We start from the raw sequence: 24,296 nt of genomic DNA on the forward strand, positions 1-24,296 counted from the left end.
CTCGGTAACATTGAAGATCTCCAATCAGAAGGATTACTAAAGCAGGAGTTGGACCCTTGTTTGTTTCAGTGCCACCATCATTAAGATTATGGTTGATTTTTTTCTTGCCTCAGCATCTCCTTTATACACTAAGCCCATATAACCGGATCCCCTTCCTCTCTAAGACCCTATTGGTTCCATTGAGTACAGGATCATTAGACATACAGTAGGTGGCAGAAGTAGGCCATTCAGCCCATCAAGTCTGCTCTGCCATTTCATCATGACAGATTTATTAACCCTCTTAACCCCATTCTCCTGCCTTCTTCCTGTAACCTTTGATGCCCTGACTAATCAAGAACCTGTCAACCTCCGCTTTAAATATACTCAATTACTTGGCCTCCACAGCCATCTGCAGCAACGAATTCCACACATTCACTACCCTCTGGCAAAAGAAATTTATTCTCATCTCTGTTCTAAATGGACGTCTCTCTATTCTAAGACTATACCCTCTGGTCCTAGACTCACCAACTATAGGAAACATCCCCTCCACACCCACTCTATCAAGGCCTTTCAATATTTGATAGGTTTCGATGAGATAGAAACATAGAAACTAGGTGCAGGAGTAGGGCATTCGGCCCTTCGAGCCTGCACAGCCATTCAGTATGATCATGCTGATCATCCAACTCAGAACCCTGTACCAGCCTTACCCCCCATACCCCCTGATCCCTTTAGCCACAAGGGCCATATCGAACTCCCTCTTAAATATAACCAATGAACTGGCCTCAACTGTTTCCTGTGGCAGAGAATTCCACAGATTCACCACTCTATGTGTGAAGAAGTTTTTCCTCATCTCGGTCCTAAAAGGCTTCCCCCTTATCCTTAAACTGTGACCCCCTCGTTCTGGACTTCCCCAACATCAGGAACAATCTTCCTGCACCTAGCCTGTCCAATCCCTCCTCCCCCTCATTCCTGTAAGACCATTTCTTGATTGTATACAGGGATGGATCCTCCACAACCCTTGTGATAGAGATTTCAGAAAATCACTGTATTTAGGGAGAAGGGATTTGACCGAGCTCTATCTTGAATAGACAGCCTGAAGGAGAAATATCATTGGTATAATTACTCGGTCACTGCCTGTTAAAATATTGTGTTTTTCAATTATTTCCACACTCTTCCACATGCTGGGCTTTGCCACCACTGTGGATAATGGTGGTGTGAGGGGGAGTCTTCGAATTTTGCTCTAGTAGGCTAAGGGAGGAGGAAGCCAACATTAATGTCAAAGGAGTTCTTGAACTGCTTCTACAGGTGAGAATGGAGGAGACTGAAGAAGGTTTAAGACATATAGAACAGTACAGTACATTTATATACAAACCTTCTCCATGATCTCCATAACCTCTCCCTCCAACATAGCCTATAACCCACCATTTTCCTTTCATCCATGCACATAAGATTTTCGTATTGTATCAACCCTTACCACCACACCAAGCAGTGCATTCCAGATACCTCCCACTCTCTTTGTAAAAAATTCTACCTCTGACTTTTTTTTCTCCATTCATCTTAAAAGGTATCCTCTGCTACGAAACATTACCAGTCTGGGAAAAGGCACTGGCTGTCCACTTGATTTATGCCTGCTATAGACTTAAACACCTCTGTCAAGTCACGACTCATCCTCCTTCTCTCCAAAGAGAAAAGCTATAGGTCACTTAAACTTTCCAAAATAGACACATTCTCTAATCCAGGCAGCATCCTGGTGAATTTCTTCTGCACCCTCTCTAAAGCTTCCACATCTCTCCTGGTGACCAGACTGAACACAATCCTCCAAGAATTGTCTAAGCAGAGTTTTTTAGAAACATAGAAACATAGAAAATAGGTGCAGGAGTAGGCCATTCGGCCCTTCGAGCCTGCACCGCCATTTATTATGATCATGGCTGATCATCCAACTCAGAACCCTGCCCCAGCCTTCCCTCCATACCCCCTGATCCCCGTAGCCACAAGGGCCATATCTAACTCCCTCTTAAATATAGCCAATGAGCTAACATTATAGAGCTGAACATTAGCTTTCAACTCTTGAACTCGATAAGATCATCAGATAAAGGAGCACAATTAGGGAATTTGACCCACTGAGTCTGCACTACCACTTAACCATGGCTATTTTAATTTTCCCTCTCAACTACATTCTCTAAGCCTTCTACAATAACCTTAGACACTCTTACTAATCATGAGCTTATCAACCTCCATGTTTAATGTGCCCAATGAAACAGCTGCCACAGCCGTCTGTGACAATGAAATCCACAGAATCGTTAACATCTGGCCAGAGAAATGCTTCCTCATCTCTGTTCTAAAGGGACATCCTTATATTCTTAAGCTGTGCCTTCTGGTCCTAAATTCTGCCACAATCGAAAACATCTTCTCCATGTCTACTCTATCCAGACCTTTCAATATTTGGCTGGTTTCAATGAGATAACCCTACCCCACATTCCTCTAAATTCCAATGGGTACAGGCCCAGAGCCACAAAATGCTCCTCAAATGTTAACCCTTTCATTCCTAGGATCATTTTTGTAAACTTCCTCTGGATTCTCTCTAATGCCAGCACATCTTTCCTTGGATAAGAGGCCCAAAACCCCTTACATTTCTACAAATGTGGTCTGACTAACACCTTATTGTATAAAGCCTCAGCATTACATCCTTGCATTTATATTCTATTCCTCTCAAAGTGAATGCTAACATTGCATTTGCTTTCCTTAACACCAACTCAACCTACAAGTTAACCTTTAGGGAATCTTGCACAAGGATTTCTGGTTCCTTTGCACCTCTGATTTCTGAAATAGCTCACCATTTAGAAAATATTCTGCTATTCAATGCCTTTATTCCTTCTGCCAAAGTGCATGACCATACACTTCCCGACACTATATTCCATCTGCCACTTCTTTGCCCATTCTCCCAAACTGTCTGAGCCCTTCTGCAGACACCCTGCTTCCTCAACACTACCCGCCCGTCCACATATTCTGAAGCCATCGTTTCTGTAATCCAGATCATTAACATATAATGTGACAAGTAGTAGACCCGACATGAACCCCTGCAGAACATTACTAATCACCAGCCAACTAGAGAAGGTCCCCTTTGTTCCCATTCTTTGCTTCCTGTTCCACCTAGGCCTTTATCTCTCTTGTGATACCATGGGCTCCTACCGATTTTCATATTTCATCTTTTTGCTCATTGCTTTTTTAAAGATTCAAAGCATGTATCCCTATACAACTTTGAAATTTGTATTCCCCAGATGGCCACGAAACAAAAAAAGAACATGAAAGACACTCAAAGAGAAACATTAACCCCCCCATACAAAAAACAGTGGCATCCCGACCATCAACCGCCCCCCCCCGGCAAAACTCCCCTCCCCTTGCGAAAAATGGAACAGGAACTTCGAACCCCAAAGAAAAATCCTTTCCCTGCACAAAAAGTAACAGACCATCAACCCCCAAACCCCTCCCGTCGCACAACAAAAAGGAAAAGGAACAGGTGGTAAAAAAAACCACAGAATATAAAAACCGTAAGTATGAAAAACTCCACAGTCCATAAACACAATAGCCCAATCCATAAGTACAGAACGCCGATACCATCCTATGATTTCACTAACATTCATCGAAAGAGGGGGAGATCACACGAGGCAGAGAGACCTACCCACCTGCCACAGTGACAGGCCGCTCACAGACTCCTTCTCCGACAGCGACCAAAAGGAAGGCAGTCGGTGCTGAACTCCTACTTGCCTTCTGCATTCGCCTCGAAGTCTCAATCTTCCTTGATGCTTTAATCGGTGAAATGGAGAAGAATATTGGCTTGCACCCTGTCTCGAAGTTTCTTCACATCGAGGCTGTCTGAGTGTGTGCTGGCTTCCCAGAATCTTCCTGGAGCCAGCAAAGTACTGGATCACTAAAATGAACTTCAAACTGTAAATTTACAGGCTCCAACAGTCCCAGAAACACATTTAAGTTGAAAAACAGATATAAAACAAGTGAATCTTTTATAATAAAAGAAATGAAAAAGATATTTTCATTTTGCTATCTGAAAAATGCCGACGAAGGAGCATTGTACGCCGGCACCATCTTGGCATAGGAGAGGAGAGGATTTAGTTACCTTCTGTTGGTTTTTAAAAGCTTCTCAATCCTCTGTCTTTTCACTAAGTTTGCCTACATTTACCCACCAATATATCTACATTTTGAAATATCTCATGACTAACATAACATTGCCTATTTTACATGCCTTTTCTATTTCCCATTGTAATTTGTACCCCACATCCTGGCTATGATTCAGAGTTCTGTATATAACTCCCATCAGGGTCCTTTTCTTCTACCACCACCCCTGGCAGGGTGTTCCATCCATTCTCCACTTTTTGTGTAAAAGCAGCTTACCTCTATACCCTCCTCAAATCACATAACGATTAAGCCTCACACATCAAAGTTGCTGGTGAACGCAGCAGGCCAGGCAGCATCTCTAGGAAGAGGTACAGTCGATGTTTCAGGCCAAGACCCTCTGTCAGGACTAACTGAAGGAAGAGTTAGTAAGAGATTTGAAACTCTTCCTTCAGTTAATCCTGACGAAGGGTCTCGGTCTGAAACGTCGACTGTACCTCCTCCTAGAGATGCTGTCTAGCCTGCTGAGTTCACCAGCAAATTTAATGTGTGTTGCTTGAATTTCCAGCTTCTGCAGAATTCCTGTTGTTGACGGTTAAGCCTCCCTGGTATTAGCCGTTCCACCTGAGATAAAGTCCCTGGCTTTATCTCAGTGTGATCAAAGCTTTCCACTCGATTTACACCCCTTATCATCTTGTACATCTCCATATAATCATTTCTCATCCTCCATTGCTTCAAAGAACAAAGCCCTAGCTTGCTTAATGTACCCTCATAAGACACGCTGTCTACTTCAGCAGTATCTTGGTAAATCTCCTCTGCATTGTCTCTAGAACTTCTACATCATTTCTATAATGAGGCATTCACAGCAGAACACAATATTCAAAGTGTCATCTAACCAGGGTTTTATTCAGCTGCAATATTACCTCAGGGCTCTTGAAATCAATCCCCCAACTAATGAAGGCCAACACACAATTGGTCTTCTTAACCACCCTATCAACTTGTGTGGCAGCTTTGAGAATGTGGTCCCCAAGATCCCTCTGTTCCTCTAAATTGAATCACTTCACATTTCTCCCAGTTGAACTCGATCTGCCACTTTTCAAACCAGCCTTGCATCCTGTCAATGTTCCATTGTAACCTACAACAACCTTCTGCACTCTACACATCTCCATCAACCTTCTTGTCATCTGAAAACTTACTAACCCACCCTTCCACTTCCTCATCCAAGTCACTTATAAATATCACAAGGAGCAGGGGTCCCAGTACAGATCCATGCTGAGCACCACTTGTCACAGACCTCCAGGGAGAATCCGCTCCACCTGCAGCCAGCCACTGCCTTCTATGGGCAAGCCACTTCGGTATCCACACAGCCAAGTTCTCCTGGATTGCATGTAATCTGACCTTCTGAATGAGCTGACCATGGGGAACATTATCAAACACCTTACTAAAACTGTATACACCATATCCACTGCTTCATCAGTGTGCTTTGTCACATCCTCAAAGAATTCAATTACACTTGTGCAGCCTATTTGCCCCTTACAAAGCCAGGTTGACTGTCCCTAATCAGACTCTGCTTTCCCAAAATGCTTGTAATTCCTGTTTCTAAGAACATTCTCCAATAATTTTCCCATTAATATAGTAAGACTCGCTGTTTCATAATTCTCAGGGTTATCCCTACTCCCTTTCTTGAACAGAGTGTAACATTTTCCAGCCTCCAATCATCTGGCACTAGTCTTGTGGCCAGTGTGGACACAAAGATCATCAGCAAAGTGATGCTTCACATAGTAACCTGGGGTATATCATGTCTGGCCCCTGGGGCTTCAAGATTCAAGATTATCACATATATCGAAGCATATAGTGAAATGCGTCATTGTGTTAACAACCCACACACTTCAGGGTGTGCTGGGGGCAGTCTGCATGTGTGGCCACTCACCCCGGTGCCAACAGAGCATGCTCACAGTGCTCAGCAGAACATCACAGAGAGCAAGGGCAAAAAAACAACTGCAAAGGAACCCCCATTCCTCCCTCCCACACATGCACATACACAGTTGTTTAACCCCAGGATAGATCATCTTCTATAGCCTCCAGCCCTCCAGCAGAATCAGATTCAGACTTGCATACATCAAGCTTTCAGCTATCCCTGGAGACTTGCAGAGATTCACGGTCTTGGGGCTCTGGCCTTTGGACCTTGATTTCTGGACTTCCAATTTAACACTCGGGCCTTGATCCTTGGCACTGACCCCAGGACCTGCCGATCACCGAACTCTAGGCCTCAAAGTTCAGAGTTGCCGATGACGGGATTCTGAACATTAGGTCTCCAGTTTTGTTGATTTACAAACTCAGAGGGTCATTAGACCTTGTCCCTCCTGCCTGTCTGACTCTGTAACACGCCAACAACGCACTGACCCTGGGGTACAAGCTCTCATCCATGCTAATCTGCTGGCCCGACATCTGGTGGGACATCCTGGCCCAGTCCACAGATATCCTGCACCACCCCCCACCCCCCGTCTGTTCCAAAAACCATATTTACAAGCTTAAGAAAACACTACAAAACAACTAAAACTGAGCTGTGACCTATACAGAGGTCATAGTACAGTGCCAACTTGGATTTAACTATCTTAATATTTTCTAAAGTTCCAGCACATCCTCATTCTTAACCACAATATATTCTAACATATCAGCCTGTTTTATGCTGTTCTCACAAATGTGGAGGTCCCTCTCACTGGTGAATACTGAAGCAAAGTATTCATTAAAGACCTCTCCTACCTCCTCCAAGCCCAGCATGTTTCCTCTATTGTCCCTGTTCGGTCCTACCCCACTCTGGCCGTCCTCCAGTTCTTCACATACATGTAGCAGGCCTTGGGGCTTTCCTTAATCCCAGTTGCCAAAGCCTTCGCATGGTCATTTCTCCTAAGTCCATTAGAACAAAGAAACATAGAAAACCTACAGCACAATACAGGCCCTTCAGTCCAAAAGGCTTTGCCAAACATGTTTTTACCTTAGAAATTACCTAGGTTTACCCATAGCCCTCTGTGTTTCTGAGCTCCATGTACCTGTCCAGGAGTCTCTTAAAAGACCCTATTGTATCCAACTCCACCACTGTCGCCAGCAGCCCATTCCACACACTCACCACTCTGTGTAAAAAAAACTTACCCCTGACATCTCCTCTGTACCTACTTCCGAGCACCTTAAAACTATGCCCTCTCATGCTAGCCATTTCAGCCCTGGGAAAAAGCCTCTGACTATCCACACGATCAATGCCTCTCATCATCTTATACACCTCTATCAGGTCACCTCTCATCCTTCGTCGCTCCAAGGAGAAAAGACTGAATTCACTCAACCTATTCTCATAAGGCATGCTCCCCAATCCAGGCAACATCCTTGTAAATCTCCCCTGCACCCTTTCTATGGTTTCCACGTCCTTCCTGTAGTGAGGTGACCAGAATTGAGCACAGGACTCCAAGTGGGGTCTGACCAGGGTCCTATATAGCTGAAACATTACCTTTCAGCTTTTAAACTCAATCCCACGATTGATGAAGGCCAATGCACCGTATGCCTTCTTGACCGCAGAGTCAACTTGCGCAGCAGCTTTTAGTGTCCTATGGACTCGGACCCCAAGATCCCTCTGATCCTCCACACTGCCAGGAGTCTTACCATTAATCCTATATTCTGCCATCATATTTGACCTACCAAAATGAAACACCTCACACTTATCTGGGTTGAACTCCATCTGCCACTTCTCAGCCCAGTTTTACATCCTATCGATGTCTCGCTGTAACCTCTGACAGCTCTCCACACTGTCCACAACACCCCCAACCTTTGTGTCATCAGCAAATTTACTAACCCATCCCTCCACTTCCTCATCCAGGTCATTTATAAAAGTCACAAAGAGTAGGGGTCCTAGAACAGATCCCTGAGGTACACCACTGGTAATCAACCTCCATGCAGGATATGACCTGACTACAACCACTCTTTGCCTTCTGTGGGCAAGCCAGTTCTGGATCCACAAAGCAATGTCCCCTTGGATCCCATGCCTCTTTACTTTCTCATAAGCCTTACATGGGGCACCCTGTCATTCTTCAGCCTATTCCTGGCTACCTTGTAACTCTCTACAGCCTTTGCTCCTGAACCATAAATAAGCTTCTTTCTTTCTTTCAATAAGCTGTTCCACATATCTTGTCAAGCATGGTTCCTGCACTCTAACATCCAATGAGACAAAACTGACCAGGCCCCCATGCAAGTGCTCCCCAAACAACTTCTACATTTCTGTTGTGCATTTCCATAAGTACATATGTTCCTAATTTATGCTCCCAAATTCCTGCCTAATAGCTTAATAATTCCCACGCACCCAATTAAATACTTCCTCATAGTGTCTGTTCCTATACCTGTCCAAGGCTATGGAAAAGGTCAGGGAGTTGTGGTCACCCTCTGAGAGATCTGACGTATGATCTGGTCCATTGCCCAGCACCAAATCCAGAATGTTCTGTCCTCTAGTTGGCCTGTTTACATATTGTGTCAGGAATATTTCCTGGGGACACGTACCACATTCCACTCTATCTTTTGCACTTCTGTTGCTATTGGGGGTGGGGGAAGTGTTATGGAATAGTCCCAACAGAGTGATTGCTCATTTCCTGTTTCTGACCAACCACACTACTCAGTACACAATCCCCCCAACAAAGTCCTCCCTTTCTGCAAATATGATACTAGCCCCGATTAGCAATGCCACTGCCCACCTCTCTTACCCCCCTCTCTGTCCCTTTTGAAACATCAAAACCTCAGAATATTCAGAAGCCAAAACGAGGCCACCCTCCAGGTGGAGAAGCAACAACTTATATTTTGAACTTATATTTTGATAGGGTATCCTCCAACCTGATGGTATGAATATTGACTTCTCCTTCCAGTGGATAAAATCCCCTCCACCCATTCCTCTTCCTCTCTTCCCTACTCTGACCTTTTACTGCTACTCATCTGTGTATTACTTCACCCCGGATCCCTTCCTCGTTCCCTTTCTCCTATTGTCCACTCTACTCTCCCATCAGATTCTTTCTCTTCCAGCCCTTAACCTTTCCCACCCACTTGGCTTCACCTATCACCTTCCAGCCAGCCTCTTCCCCCCACCTCACATTTAATTCAGGCATCCCCATCGCCTTCCCTCTCAGAGCTGAAGAAGGGTCTCAGCCCGAAAGATTGACTGTTTACTCTTTTCCATAGAAGCTGCCTGACCTGCTGAAATCCACCAGCATTTTGTGTGTGTGTTACTTCAGAAGCCATTCCTGCCCAAGTCTCCGTAGCGGCCACAGCTTCCTAGTTACATGTACTGAGCTATATGATCCATTACATTGAAGAGGAGATTGAAGAAGGAAGAAGAAGAAAAAAAGAACAGAAAATATTGTAAGCACTCAGCAGATCAACAGCACCAGTGGAGAAAAAAAGTTAATATTTAATGCTTCATCAGAACACGAAAATGAGAAAATATGTTAGGATGCAGCAAAGGTGGGAGAAGGTGAATAGATAAAAATGACAGGCTGAGGCTAGGTTGACTTAGTGTGGCAGTTAAGTGGAGGTTAAGATCAGATTGAACTTCTTTGTCTGTAATGCTATAGCCGTGGGACATACCCAACAGGCCAGAACCAAAAAGGGCACTATTGATACAAGTGGAAAGAAAATGCGAGTGTTCTAAAGTTTGAGATTAATTATTGACTCCTGCGGGCTGCAGTGTGTCCAAACAAAGGATGAGGTGTTGTTCCCTGAGCTTATGTTGCACCCCATTATAACAGGGCATGTAGCCGCTGACTGAGAGAACATGGTAGAAATGAGATGGGCACTGGGAAGCTCTAGAAACCCACTTCCTAACCTTTATTTGGTTTCTCCAGGACAAGAAAACCACATTGTGAATGAGTGCAGTGTGCAGGATTGAAAACATCACTGCTTCACCTTGCTGGTGGGAAGGAGAGGGGTGAAAGGACAGGCAGTTGCATGGGAGGGTGCTGTGTGATGGAGAATGGTTACTGGCAGCACAAGAGCAGAGCAGGGAGTTGCAAATGGATGGGAGTGGAGAAATGTGTCTGGTGGTGGGAGCTGGGGGAAATTGCGAAGGTGATCATTTAAATGTGGAGCAGATTATATAGAAGGTGAAGATTGAAGTACTGTAACTGTTGTTGCCCTGTACAGAAATCAAAGGGATAACAGCAAAGGTGCTCACAAGCATTGCAGCCCCCACGGGACACAGCAGATTTGCCAATTGTGCTTGTGAAGATGGCGCTAAACAGCGACTTCTTTGCTTGCAACTTCGGAAACAGCTCTATTTCCATCTTTAATAACCTTATTTTTCTCTTTCAGGGTTCTTTTGAAGACCCTGACCTGGAGTTACACGCTGACTTCGGTTCTTTGTGGGAATGGGACCCGTTCACGGGGTTTCAGGACCGGCCGTAGTTCGGCACATCAAGGGTTCACCCTGAGAAGCAGCCTAGTGTTTGAAAGCCTACGATCTCGGGGCTCTGGAGGCGGGCAAATTGAGGGTCGGTGTCATTGCAGGAGACTCGTGTGTCTTTGGGGAGGCCGGAAAATCTTTCGCCGTGGGCTCGAAGACCTGAGATCTTTGCGATCTTCGGGCACAGAGCTCGTAAAAAGTGACGAAATGGACTTTTAACATCGTAAACCAGCGGGTTGTTGTTATGCCTTGCGCTCACTGTGAAAATGGGGGACCCTGCCTCTCCCTTATTAGGAAGAGAGAGAACCTGTGGTTTGTCAAATGCCGGATGAATTGCGATAGTCTTTGGGGTAACTGCAAGGTCTGTGTCTTTGCTATTGCTTAGCTCACACTTGTGGTCAGTAATGGGTGCGCTTTTTGTTTTGCTGGTGGAGGAGGGGGGATTGTTGCTCTCCGCTGCTTACACGCGGGAGGAAGGAGCTCGGGGCGTCTTTAGGGTTCTCACATTTAACTGTCGTTCATTCTTTGGGGCACTTCTCCGTTTTTGTGGATGTTTTGTGAGGAAAAAGCATTTCAGGATGTATATTGTATACGTTTCACTGACATTAAATTGAACCTTTGAATGCATATTCCAGCTAATTACAGTTTTAATATGATGGTATTTAACTCCCTTCTTTTCATTGCAGTCTCGTCAAGACTTGACCAAAAGCACAGCAATGTTACACTTCCTGTTTACCCTTGTGCTTGGCGGGGAAAGAGAATGGACTACTCTTCTGACTGACACTGGAAAGGGGTGGTTTTTCATTAAGTATTCAGATATTCCTTTCAGCCTCAATGATGCTATTTAACTTGCAGTTTGAGAGTTTTAGTTAACGGCTCTGTTGGCCTGGTGTTTATTGTTTCCCTTTCCCTTTAAATTCTGCAAGAGTTCTCGTTAAAGTCAGTGAGCTCTCGACCCGCTTCAGTGTCTCTTTCTCCACACCTGGGCCATAATCTGAATGTTCTGATACTCGAGGGAACACACACAAATTGCTGGAGGAACCTAGCAGGCCAGGCAGCATCTATAGAAAAGAGTAAATAGTTGGCATTTCAGGCCAAGACCCTTCTTTTCAGAATGAAACATTGATTGCTTACTCTTTTCCATAGATGCTGCCTGACTTGCTGAGATCCTCTAGTATCTTGTGTTTGTTGCTTTGGATTTCCAGCATCTGCAGAATCTCATGTTTATGATATTCGAGAGTTTAGTCCATTAATGTAGATGGGAAACCAGGATTCTGGAAGCATGTTGGAGGCATTTCTGTAGAATGGCTCATTATTTTTGTTTTTTATTTAGCAATTCAGCATGGAGACAGCACTTTGAGTTACAGTGCCCCACCCAATTAACCCTAACCTAATCATGGCACAATTTACAATGTCCAATTAACGTAAATGGTACATCTTTGGATTGTGGAGGAAACCAGGCCCCCTGGGAAAACCCACACATCCTGTGTGGAAGATGTACAGAGACTCTTTACAGAACAGCACCGGAATTGATCCCTGGATACCCCTGAGCTGTAATCGCGTCACGCTAATGGCTACGCTGCCCCAGCGCCTATCGGAGAAGATACAATGGGGACAGAAGGAAAAACAGAATGGAAAGTAGTCCTTAGAGAAAGCAAAGTTGTGAAGAAGCATAATCATGATAGCCATGGGATTCTAGGGCTTGTACTAGATGTTTGTGACTAACCTGCTCCCTAGGATAGAGATGGAGAGCTCCAGGAAGGGAGTGTCAACATGTGAGGATGAGATGTGGGTGGAAGTTGGGAACGAAAATGATGACATTTGTGTTTTGCCCAATTGCAGGAGGAGACACCAAAGTGTTTGTCAATGTAACAAGAGAGCTGGGGGAGTGGATCTGAGCAGGACTAGAAGGAAGATATTTTATTTGTGGTTATTTCACACAATGATGCACTGAGACAGGGCAGGGAAGGTTGAGAAATCAGTCCTTGTAGAGACTGCGCAAAGAAGGCAAATGTTGGTTAGATTATCCTGATGGCACCTGAATGGATGGTTCTTCAGAATCAGGACCAATTTTGATGTGGGCATCAAACATCAGTGACTAAAATTCAAAACCAATCCCATTATCTCCTGGCTATTTTTGAAAAGTGCTGGACTAATTTCCTGTACTCAAATCCAAAGGCAGCCTGCGAGGCCCCGCGGGTTATAAGACCTGCACAATTACCCATTCTGCTGACTGTGGTAGCAATACACATTGATTTCACTTCTCGAAGCGCGTGTGAAATATTTAAAGTAATCAACAAAATTGGCGGCAGATCATTTAGCCCGAGTTCTACCACGAACGACGCGGAGCTGGAGGCCGGTGTGCACAGACAGAAGAGGTGGGCGCCGTTTCTGTGTCATGCCCAAAACGCGTTCCTGAAACACGGAATCAGTTCGGGAGATTGTTATGGAAAGGCACCGACGGAAACCGGACTCTCCGTCTGCCAGCTCCTGTAAACGACTCTGCCTCAACATATTTAACGTCGTTATTGTTGCGCAGTCTTGACATTTGTGACGTCACGTGCATCTTAAATCCTGGTGACCACCCAGCCCCGACCCCCGGGTTCACCAGTATCCCCGGCGATACAGGCTCCACCGCTGCACATTTGGTGTGGAGATGGCTCTCCCGTTCAATGCGAGCGATGAGTTGTTTAACTCTCCATACTGTTTTCCCAGTGCCTTCCAACAAAACGCTGCAACGGAATCCCATAGTGTGCCCGAGTTTTTCCCTGGCCCGATCATGCTGCTGACGGGGATGGGTCTGTTGTTTCTTTTTCTCTTCCTCATCCGAAGGCAGATGAAGACGGTGGAGGTAAGCGCCTGCCAAGTAACAGAGCCCCACTTCCACTCGCCCTTCCGTGAAACAAGGACGTGAGGTGGTCTCAGGACAGGACGGGGACAGGGAGGTCTGGGGCTCAATAGGTGCTGTAGTTTTGGATTCCACCCCGTTTGGAAGGGGGACACACACAGCAGTAATAACATATCAGTTTTATATAAAAGGGGAAGACTACTGGTACTGGAAGGTGAGGTGGAAATGTTGGATAAATGCAACCTTTCTGAAACAGGAGAGGCCTGATATGTTATTTTTAATGGGTCATTCCGTGAAGCAGAAGGGTTTTTCGATATCCAGCATATCTGTTGGGTGGCTCATTGTGGCTGATTTATGTGATTACTGGTATAATATTGGGATGACAGAGCATTCTAATTAATTGTATCTTTGGAAACAGAAGCTGGTGAAAATACCTTTTTAAACATGTGGACCCACCACAAAAATGTTTTGCTGCTTTGGAATAATTAAATCTTACCTCAGCAATTTAACTGGAGATTTAGATATACCAGTTGTCTGAATAGATACAATGGTATTCTTGTTCACTTCCTGTGGGACTGGCTTGGTTGTTGCAATCTCGGTTCCTAGCAATGGAAATTAGTTTTATTTGTCATCTACATTGAAACATACAGTGAAATTTTGTCATTTGTGTTAGCAGCCAACACAATCTGAGAATGTGCTGGGGGCCATCTGGGGTCAACACAGCACACCCATCATGTCACAAGAGCTGTCTTGTGGTTGGAGTTGGAGGAAAGGGAGTGAACTAGAAATATGGAATGCAGTGGGATGTAAGTTCACAGGAAACAAACAAATATTTAATATTGTGCTGTTACTGCAGTGTAGGCTATTGTGTTTGGAAATGATATGGTTTCTGACAGCAATGGGAATCACAAAGGTGTTGTATTTTAGCATTTTCAATGCTTTGATAGAATCACAACCCTTGCTAATTTGGAGTGATAGTTGTGTAGCAGTGTTCCTTTATAGTTGGGCTGTTTGTAAGTAGTTTAGTATTTGGATGGTGTTTCCAAAGCTGAAATATTGGCAGGAGACAATCTCCTTGGCAGAGAAACTGAGGAAAAAACTGTTCATGCTGGAAATCCGAAATGAAAGTGAAGGAAGAACTCATCTGGTACAGCAGCATCAGTGGGGAGAGAAACAGAGTCAATGTTTCAGCTCAAGGACGTTTTGGTTGCAATTTGAAAATGGGAAACAAAGTGTTTTATTTTCTGTTGCACAAATGCACCTGTAGTGTGCCACACTGGCACATCTGCTAGCGATGGTGTTTCACAACTCCAATGACCCAACTTCAATCCCAACCTTCGATGCTGACTTGTGGGCTTAGACCAATTTGATGTGGTGTGAGTGCCAGGTAAATTACTTCCAAGTGTGTAGCTGAGGCACAGAATCTGGGGAGAGTTAGTGGCAGTGGGGGAGATTTGGGTATTAATGTAAATGGATAATTTATGTGCAGCATGAATAATGTGTGACTCTATGACTCTGCCTGTGCTTCAGCTGGTACTACTTTTCGCTTTTTTTTGTCTCCAATCCTTGGCTTGTTGCCTTGATGATTTTGATTTGCAACTTGTCGCAGAATTTCCTCTATTCTTTCCACCCCTCCCTTTGTCTGCAACATGCTCGTTTTCTCACTTTTCCCATCCTGATGCTGCTTGACCTGCCAAGTACTTCCAGCATTTTCTGATCTTATATTCACTGTTTTTAAAAAAAAATTACAGAGATGACAAAAGACCAAAGTGCACAAGGTTATCTTTTGCCTCTTGTTGGTCAGCATAACATTTAGTTGGATCTGTGGTACAATTACAATACAAATGTTTCATTTTTTTATTACACCTGCTTTTCCTCTACGTCATCCCATTAACTTTCAGATGCTATTTGAAGCATAAAAACAAACTTCCGTTTGTTTAAAACTATAGGATAAAATTCAATCAACAATGACACACAGTTACCATGGATACATTGGCAGCTGGTACAATGGAAACAAACAACACCAACCCTGTGTGTAAACTCCTGTTGTGTCAATGTTGGCATGAAAGGTTATGCATGTGTAGTACTTCGTTCACCACGGTAATGTAAATACTCCAGTAAGGTGTGGTGTGCTCGGGCACAGCAGCCCCTATGGGGCCAACGAAAATTGTTCTGTATTATGAATGTCTTTTTTACAATCACAAAGCACTGCTGGACATTGAAAACTTGAAGAACTGCAGATTTACCCCATCAGCAAGTTGCTTGTTGGTGGAGGAGCTGAAAGAGCCGGACAGTGTCAACTGTGTTGCTGCCTGCTGCAGAGAGGCGTCAGAGTCGGTGTGTGAAGGTGGTGTGTAATTTAACAGCAAGTGGTTGCCTTAGTCATTTTGCTTGTGATCACAAGACCCTGTTGGATATTGGTAATGTGGAGTGCTGCAAGTCTGGTTAACTGGTCTGTTGGTGGGACCCATGGTGGGGGTACTGTGGCCTCAGTTGTAGTGTGGACAGGGCTTGTGCCATAGTGTCGCCTGTTCCAGCTGCTGAGGAAGTGTGGCACGGTGCCCATGCTGGTGTTGGTGCTGCTCTCCAGTGCTCGCTCAGTGGAGGGTGAGCTGGATTGCATTCATCTGCAGACTGCTGTAGGCTTGTTCTTACTGACAACATTCATGGTCTCAGGGACTTGGCCTATTTTTATACTTGCTTTTGTGTTACTGTGTGTTTACTGCTATCTTATATGTGCTAGATGTTCCTCGTGTTTGTATGACTGTTGTTACCGTGTTTTCTACCATAGCCCTAGAGAAACGCTATTTCATTTGGCTGAATTCATGGGTATTCATGTATGCTTGAATGACAATTACACTTGAACTTGATACAAAGAGGAAGTTCTATTCCATTTTGTTGTGGATTTGGTTTAGTATGTCATGTTCACCACCTGGTTACAGTAGTCTATTGACTGTTAATTATTTTCCTGCAGAATGAATAAAGAACACAGAGAGCAATAGTTACTGTGGAAAGGGCACAATTCTCCTGCCATTGGTTATTGTGACTTTGGCTGGTCTACCTTCTCCAACTCCCTCAGGCATCCAATCAAGGAGATTATACTGACCATGGGTTATTAATACTTCATCTGCTTTTGTTATGATCAAATGCACCTCCCTCTTGAAGGCAAGCAGAGAATCAACTTTTTCCATGTTGGTTTCAAAGGTGGGCTACTACCTGGCAAAAGAAACTCTCAACTACTCCCATATTGACGTATATTAAACTTAGGACCCCAGTCCCTGCCAATTTGTTATACTAGAATAATCTAGAATATTTAGTAAGGACACTATTCAGCCCATTATTTTATGGATTTCTATTAGTTTACTATTAAATCACCTGCTCTAAATCCACCAAGGTCACAGATCATAACATTATGGAAAAGCTATGTTTGCACTAAACCTTTTACATTAGTTGCATTCTTCTCTCCCCTCATTGTTAGCTCCCCTTCCTCTGCAAATCCACGATTCACGTACAGCGGGAGGAAGTTTATAGTGGCCAAACAATCTATTCATCCACAGGTCTTTGGGATGTGAGAAACAACTAGAGCACTGGGGTGAAACCCACACAGTCAAAGACAGAATTTGCTAACTCCGCATAACAGCAGCAGTGGTCAGGATTGAACCTGGGTAAGTGGGCTGTGAGGCAGCCTCTATACCAGCCACGTCACTATGTTGCTCTAGGTCCTTGAACATATCCAAGTGGCCGAGCTAAAAGGCATTGCAGGGCTATCCTCACCAAACTTTCCCAAGCTACCATACCAAGCATGTGTCTGAGGATTAAAAGTGAACATTGTATCCTAGACAATCAGCAACCTGCATAGTGTCAAATTATTGACTCTGGGTTATATTTTCCTGTGCTGGTTATGAGGCTTTGGTGACTCACAAAAGCTAATAGCTAGATTTTCTCTCAATCACTATTGAATAGCATTTCTTGCATCAATTTTCTGTTGACCCCTTCATCAAACAAGGCATCAGTCTTAATAAATCACAGGTTAACAAAGGCTTGATTATGTTTCATTATACTGCTCTGTTGCTTTACTCCCTGCATAAATATTAGATTAGATTAGATTCAACTTTATTGTGATTGTGCTGAGCACAGATACAAAGCCGATGAAATGCATTTAGTATCTGACCAGAAATGCAGAGAATAGTATTATTTACAAAATAACTGCGAATAAAACAAGTGCTACAGCACACAAATATAAAAATACTGAGACAGTACACTATGGGTGCAATACTGCTTAGCGCTGTGATGAGAGGTTCAGCAGTATCACAACCTCAGGGAAGAAGCTCTTCCTGTGCCTGCTGGTGCGGGAGCGGAGGCTCCTGTAGCACCTACCGGATGGGAGGAGAGTAAAAAGTCCATGGTTAGGGTGAGATGCATCCCTGATAATGCTTTTCATCCTGCCCAGGCAGCGTTTATGGTAGATGTTCTCAATGGTGGGCAATTGGGTGCTGATAATCCGCTGGGCAGTTTTCACCACATGCTGGAGTGCTTTGCGGTCCGATACGGGACAATTGCCATACCACACTGAGATGCAGTTGGTGAGTATGCTCTCAATGGCACAGTGGTAAAAGTCCGTCAGTACCCTGGGACAGAGGTGAGTTTTCTTGATGCTCCGCAGGAAATAAAGGCACTGTTGCGCCTTTTTGATCAGAATGGAGGAGTTCAGGGTCCAGGTGAGATCCTCGGAAATGTGGACACCAAGGAATTTGAAGCTTGATACACGCTCCACTACAGTTCCGTTGATGTAGATGGGGATGTGAGTGTGGCTCCTAGCATGCCTGAAGTCTACAATGATCTCCTTGGTCTTCTGGGTGTTAAGGGCCAGATTGTTGTCAGCACACCTCGCAGCCAGGTGCTGGAACTCGTCCCTGTAGGCCGTCTCGTCATTCTCTCTGATCAGTCCAACCACCATGGTGTCATCTGCGAACTTGATTATGGAGTTAGAACCATGTACAGGAACGCAGTCATAGGTGAAAAGGGAATACAGAAGAGGGCTCAGCACACAGCCTTGAGGCACGCTGGTGTTCAGGTTGAGAGTGGAGGAGGAGAGGTTGTCTAACTTAACTGATTGGGGTCTGTTAGTCAGAAAGTCCAAGGTCCAATTGCAGAGGGGTACGCTGATACCAAGCTGGCGAAGTTTGGTGATCAGCTTGGAGGGGATCACAGTATTGAATGCCGAACTAAAGTCAATGAACAGCATTCTGACGTAAGAGTTGGGGCTGTCCAGGTGGGTCAGGGAAGAGTGAAGTGCCGTGGATATGGCATCCTGTGTTGACCTGTTGGTGCAATAGGCAAATTGATGGGGGTCTAGAGTAGAGGGCAGACAGGATTTCAGATGTGATAGAACTTGTCTGTCAAAGCACTTTGCAATGATGGGGGTGAGTGCAACTGGGTGGAAGTCATTCAGGCCCATGGCAGTGGAATGCTTCAGCACTGGGTGATATGGGTGACGCCTGCAGGATGACAGTACCCCCAGAATCATATCCAGGATATTGATTAAAAATTGTGAAGAGTAGTGGACTATGGTGATCTTTGTGTAACTCAGCTGGTCATATTTCTCCTGTGATTAACACGTCTTTTTGACTGTGGAAAATTCAGTGTTTCAATTCATTCTGATACCACAAGATCCTATCCTGTGAAGCCAGAGCATATGGAAACTCATCAAAGGTTCAGGCTGACAATGTCAATCAAATTTCACTCCTCATTGCCATTTGGTTCCTAAAAACCTAACAATTTGCTCAACAGAACCTTTTTTGGAAGCTATATTGATCCTCTTTGAATGGTGCCTTCCTTTTCCCAGAGATTTTTTTTACTAACTGGCACTAATTAACTTGCAATGACAGCATCACCCATCAATAATAGCTCTGAAATGGAATAGTTTACCGGACTATTCTCTTAAGGTGGCTAATCCACAGCATTGTCATCGTTTAGGAGTTGCGCAGAGGCTAAACGAGGAAAATGTGACCAGCTTCTTATCCTAAATGATGTTAATGAGACAGTTTCTGTAACAATCCAGTCTCCCAGACACTATCACTGATGCTATGGTTATAATTCAGACCAATTCCAGATATGGAGGCAGCATTTGAGCTTTAGTCTCTAAACTTGCAGGCCTCTGGGTTGCTGACCTCCTCCTTCTTAGGCTACACACACAGGAACTCAGCAGGCCAGAAAGTACAGTCAACATTTCGGGGTGAGACCTGGTCTCCATTTTGTGTGTGTTACCCAGATTTCCAGCATCTGCAGATTTTGTCTTGTTGGTAATTCTTCTTAGGCTGTCACTCAGGATTGAAGATGATTTGCAAACACGAGGAAATCTACAGCTGCTGGAAATTCAAGCAACACACACAAAATGCTGGTGGAACGCAGCAGGCTGGCTGTCTGATGCTGTCTGGCCTGCTGCGTTCCACCAGCACTTTGTGTGTGTTGCTTGAAGGTGATTTGCTTCCTTTCTGGAGAAGGTCAGTGTGGGAACAGTAGATTTTCACAGTGGTGACCAATATGGTGGGGGTGGAAGAGAGAGTTCTGTAAAGTGCTACTAGTGCCGGACTTCTCTGTGCTCTTGGTGCATGTCCTTGAGATTCTCAATGCTTTCCTGGATTCTCCTGCACTTTGAGTGATCATGGGGCTAGATATTCCTGGAACTCACTAAGCCTGCTGCAATTCTTCAAAGAAGGTTTGAGAACATCCTTGAATCTGGCATCTCTTGGGATCACTGCCAGCATTCTCCCAGCTGATGCCAGGCTCAGGATCTGATGTATCCCACTTTGAAAACAGGAACTCGTCAAATTAACTCGCTGCCATCTGATTCCTAAATGGACATTGAAGCTTTCAACACTACCTCACTTTTTTTAATATACAGTATTTCTGTTTTTGCACATTTTTTTATCTATTCAAATACGTAATTGATTTACTTGTTTATTATGTTTTATTTTATTTTTTTTTCTCTCTGCTAGATTATGTATTGCATTGAACTGCTGCTGCTAAGTTAACAAATTTCAGACCTGATTCTGAACTGAAAAATGTGGGGACAGCTTTAGTCCATAGCATAACAAAATTACATCAATTGCTGTGCCTCTGATGACCTGGCTGTTGATACATAGCATGAGATATATGCAGTATTCTCAAGGAAAACAAACTTAAACATAAAATATATACAATTTTTATAAGAATGAATCCAATTCTGGCTACCTGGAGAAGACAAGTATCAGAGTTGTATTGTACATACATACTTTGACAATAAAATGAACTTTTGAATTCACTTTTAGTTCAAAATGATCAAAGTGGTCACACGGTTACCAAACTATACTGATTAGGATTGTGCCAGTTGGTTTAAGAACTGAATGCTTAACAGGTAAGTAGCTGTTCATAGATTTGATAGTGTGGGTCTTCAGACGACGTGCTTCCTGTCTCAGAAACGTGGCTCTGGCATGGGGGTTTCCCAGCCACATCACCCAGATTGCAATGCCACTTTTTTTTCAATTTCACTGGTCCAGAACTTTATGGTCCTTGTTGTTAGGCTAACTCTGCTTCTCCTGTATCACTTTGTCTAAGGGAGAAATTAAACTCAAACAATGTTGCTTACTAGACAGCTGCACAATATTCAGGATTCCCTCTGCTGATTGTATGCACTGGTTACACTTAAGAAAGGAATAATACTTATGAAAGACGAATTAACAGAGTGCAGAGTAACATGACGATGAATTTCCAAGCACACAACTTGTGGCCAGGAATAGCCATTCGGCCATTTGAACCTGTTCTACCATTTCATAAGATCATAACGGATCTGATCTCCCCCTCAACTCCACCTTCCAGTCTACTCACAGGATTTTTCAGCTGCTTATTTATCAACAACCTGTGTAATCTTTCAAGGTAGTGAATCCCAAAGACGCTTGGTTCTCTACAAGAAAATAAAAACACATCTCGTGTATTTGAACCAGGTGACTTGCTTTTTTCATTGATCCCTGGTTCTAGATTTCCCCACAAGAGGGAGCATCCTCCTCTTGTCTACACTGTCAAGACTCTCAAGACCCCTCTCACTCTTCCAAACCAGGCATTTGCCAGTCCAGACTGCCCAACCTTTCCTTATAAGCTGTCCAGGCTACTCCACATACTAGTCTGCTAACACTTCACGGAAATACTTCCACTATATAAATATCCTCCTTTAAATGCGACAACGTTACTGTACGCAGCATTCCAGCATTCTAAGTAACTGAGGCGTAACCTCCCTAATTTTCTATTCAATTCCCCTGACAATAAACAAAAGAATTCTGTTAGCTTTCCTAATTGCTACTATGTCCATAGGAGACTTTTGCATAAGCATGTACCGGAACAGCCAGCCCCCTCTGCATCTCAAAGTTCTGCAGTCTCTTACTATCTAAATTATACATTTTTAAAATATCTGCCGAAATAGACCATTTCTCATTATAATCTATTTACCAGACCTTTGCTCACTCATATAACTTATCCCTTTCACTTTGTAGCTTTCCTATGTCCTCTCCACAAATTATTAAGATAAAATGTAAATCATATTCAATAAATCTGCCAGAGTGCTTTGAGATTGTAATCAAAACCAGTTGAGGGTATATGGTCAGACTTTCAGAAGGTCCTCAATAAGGTGCACACAAGAGATTATTAAATTAGCTTAAGAGTACATGGTAATGGAGCTTGAGTTCAGACTGGTCAAAGGCTGAAAGTGAAGTAGGAGTAACTGAGTCTTAGTCAGGTTCTGATAGTGTGGCTTATTGGGTGCTACCAGGGTTAATACTGATGCCCCAGTTGTTCACAATGTACAGCAATTCTTTGGATCAGGGGATTGAGGATAATATATCAATGTTTGCTAATGTTGCAAAGCTCAGTGGATATGTAGAGGGGTTTCCAGTGGATTATGGACAGGTTTTATGAATGCAGAAGGACATGGCAAAATGTGAGCCTATCCCCTTGGTAGGAAAATAAAAATATGGTGTATTTTTAAACGATGATAGAGTGGAAGTTGTAGACATTCCTGGTATAGAAATCAGTGAATGTTAGCATCAGTGAGAAATGAGGAAGGCATGTACTGTATATGTTGGTCTTTATTGGATGTGGTTCGAGGATAAAGGTAGAGACCTCTTGCTTTAATTTTACAGGGCCTTGTGTAACAACCCATGGTAATATCATGTATAGGTCTCATAGAACATAGAATAGTACAGCACAATACAGGCCCTTCGGCCCACAATGTTGTGCTGACCCTCAGATCCTGCCTCCCATATAACCCCCCACCTTAAATTCCACATATACCTGTCCAGTAGTCTCTTAAATTTCACTAGTGTATCTGCCTCCACCACTGACACAGGCAGTGTATTCCATGCACCAACCACTCTCTGGGTAAAAAAAAAACCTCCCTCTAATATCCCCCTTGAACTTCCCACCCCTTACCTTAAAGCCATGTCCCCTTGTATTGAGCAGTGGTGCCTGGGGAAGAGGCGCTGGCTATCCACTCTATCTATTCCTTTTAATATCTTGTATACCTCTATCACGTCTCCTCTCATCCTCCTTATCTCCAAAGAGTAAAGCCCTAGCTCCCTTAATCTCTGATCATAATGCATACTCTCTAAACCAGGCAGCATCCTGGTAAATCTCCTCTGTACTCTTTCCAATGCTTCCACATCCTTCCTATAGTGAGGTGAGCAGAACTGGATACAGTACTCCAAGTGTGGCCTAACCAGAGTTTTACAGAGCTGCATCATTAACTCGCGACTCTTAAACTCTATCCCTCGACTTAACACTCCATAAGCTTTCTTAACTACCCTATTTACCTGCGAGGCAACTTTCAGGGATCTGTGGACATGTACCCCCAGATCCCTCTGCTCCTCCACACTACCAAGTATCCTTTCATTTACTTCGTACTCTGCCTTGGAGTTTGTCCTTTCAAAGTGTACCACCTCACACTTTTCTGGGTTGAACTCCAGCTGCCACTTCTCAGCCCACTTCTGCATCCTATCAATGTCTCTCTGCAATCTTTGACAATCCTCTACACTATCTACAACACCACCAACCTTTGTGTCGTCACAAACTTGCCAACCCACCCTTCTACCCCGACATCCAGGTCGTTAATAAAAATCACGAAAAGTAGAGGTCCCAGAACCGATCCTTGTGGGACACCACTAGTCACAACCCTCCAATCTGAATGTACTCCCTCCACCACAACCCTCTGCCTTCTGCAGGCAAGCCAATTCTGAATCCACCTGGCCAAACTTCCCTAGATCTCATGCCTTCTGACTTTCTGAAGAAGCCTACGGTGTGGAACCTTGTCAAATGCCTTACTAAAATCTATATAGATCACATCCACTGCACTACCTTCATCTATATGCCTGGTCACCTCCTCAAAGAACTCTATCAGGCTTGTTAGACACGATCTGCCCTTCACAAAGCCATGCTGACTGTCCCTGATCAGACTATGATTCTCTAAATGCCCACAGATCCTATCTCTAAGAATCTTTTTCAACAGCTTTCCCACCATAGACGTAAGGCTCACTGGTCTATAATTACCCGGACTATCCCTGCTACCTTTTTTGAACGAGGGGACAACATTCGCTTCCCTCCAATCCTCCGGTACCATCCCCATGGACAACGAGGATATAAAGATCCTAGCCAGAGGCTCAGCAATCTCTTTCCTTGCCTCGTAGAGTAGCTTGGGGAATATTCTGTCAGGCCCCGGGGACTTACCGTCCTAATGTATTTTAATAATTCCAACACCTCCTCTCCCTTAATATCAAAATGCTCCAGAACATCAGCCTCACTCATATTGTCTTCACCGTCATCAAGTTCCCTCTCATTGGTGAATACCGAAGAGAAATATTCATTGAGGACCTCGCTCACTTCCACAGCCTC

The sequence above is a fragment of the Mobula hypostoma genome, chromosome 10, assembly GCF_963921235.1.
Source record: "Mobula hypostoma chromosome 10, sMobHyp1.1, whole genome shotgun sequence".
NCBI lineage: Eukaryota > Metazoa > Chordata > Chondrichthyes > Myliobatiformes > Myliobatidae > Mobula > Mobula hypostoma.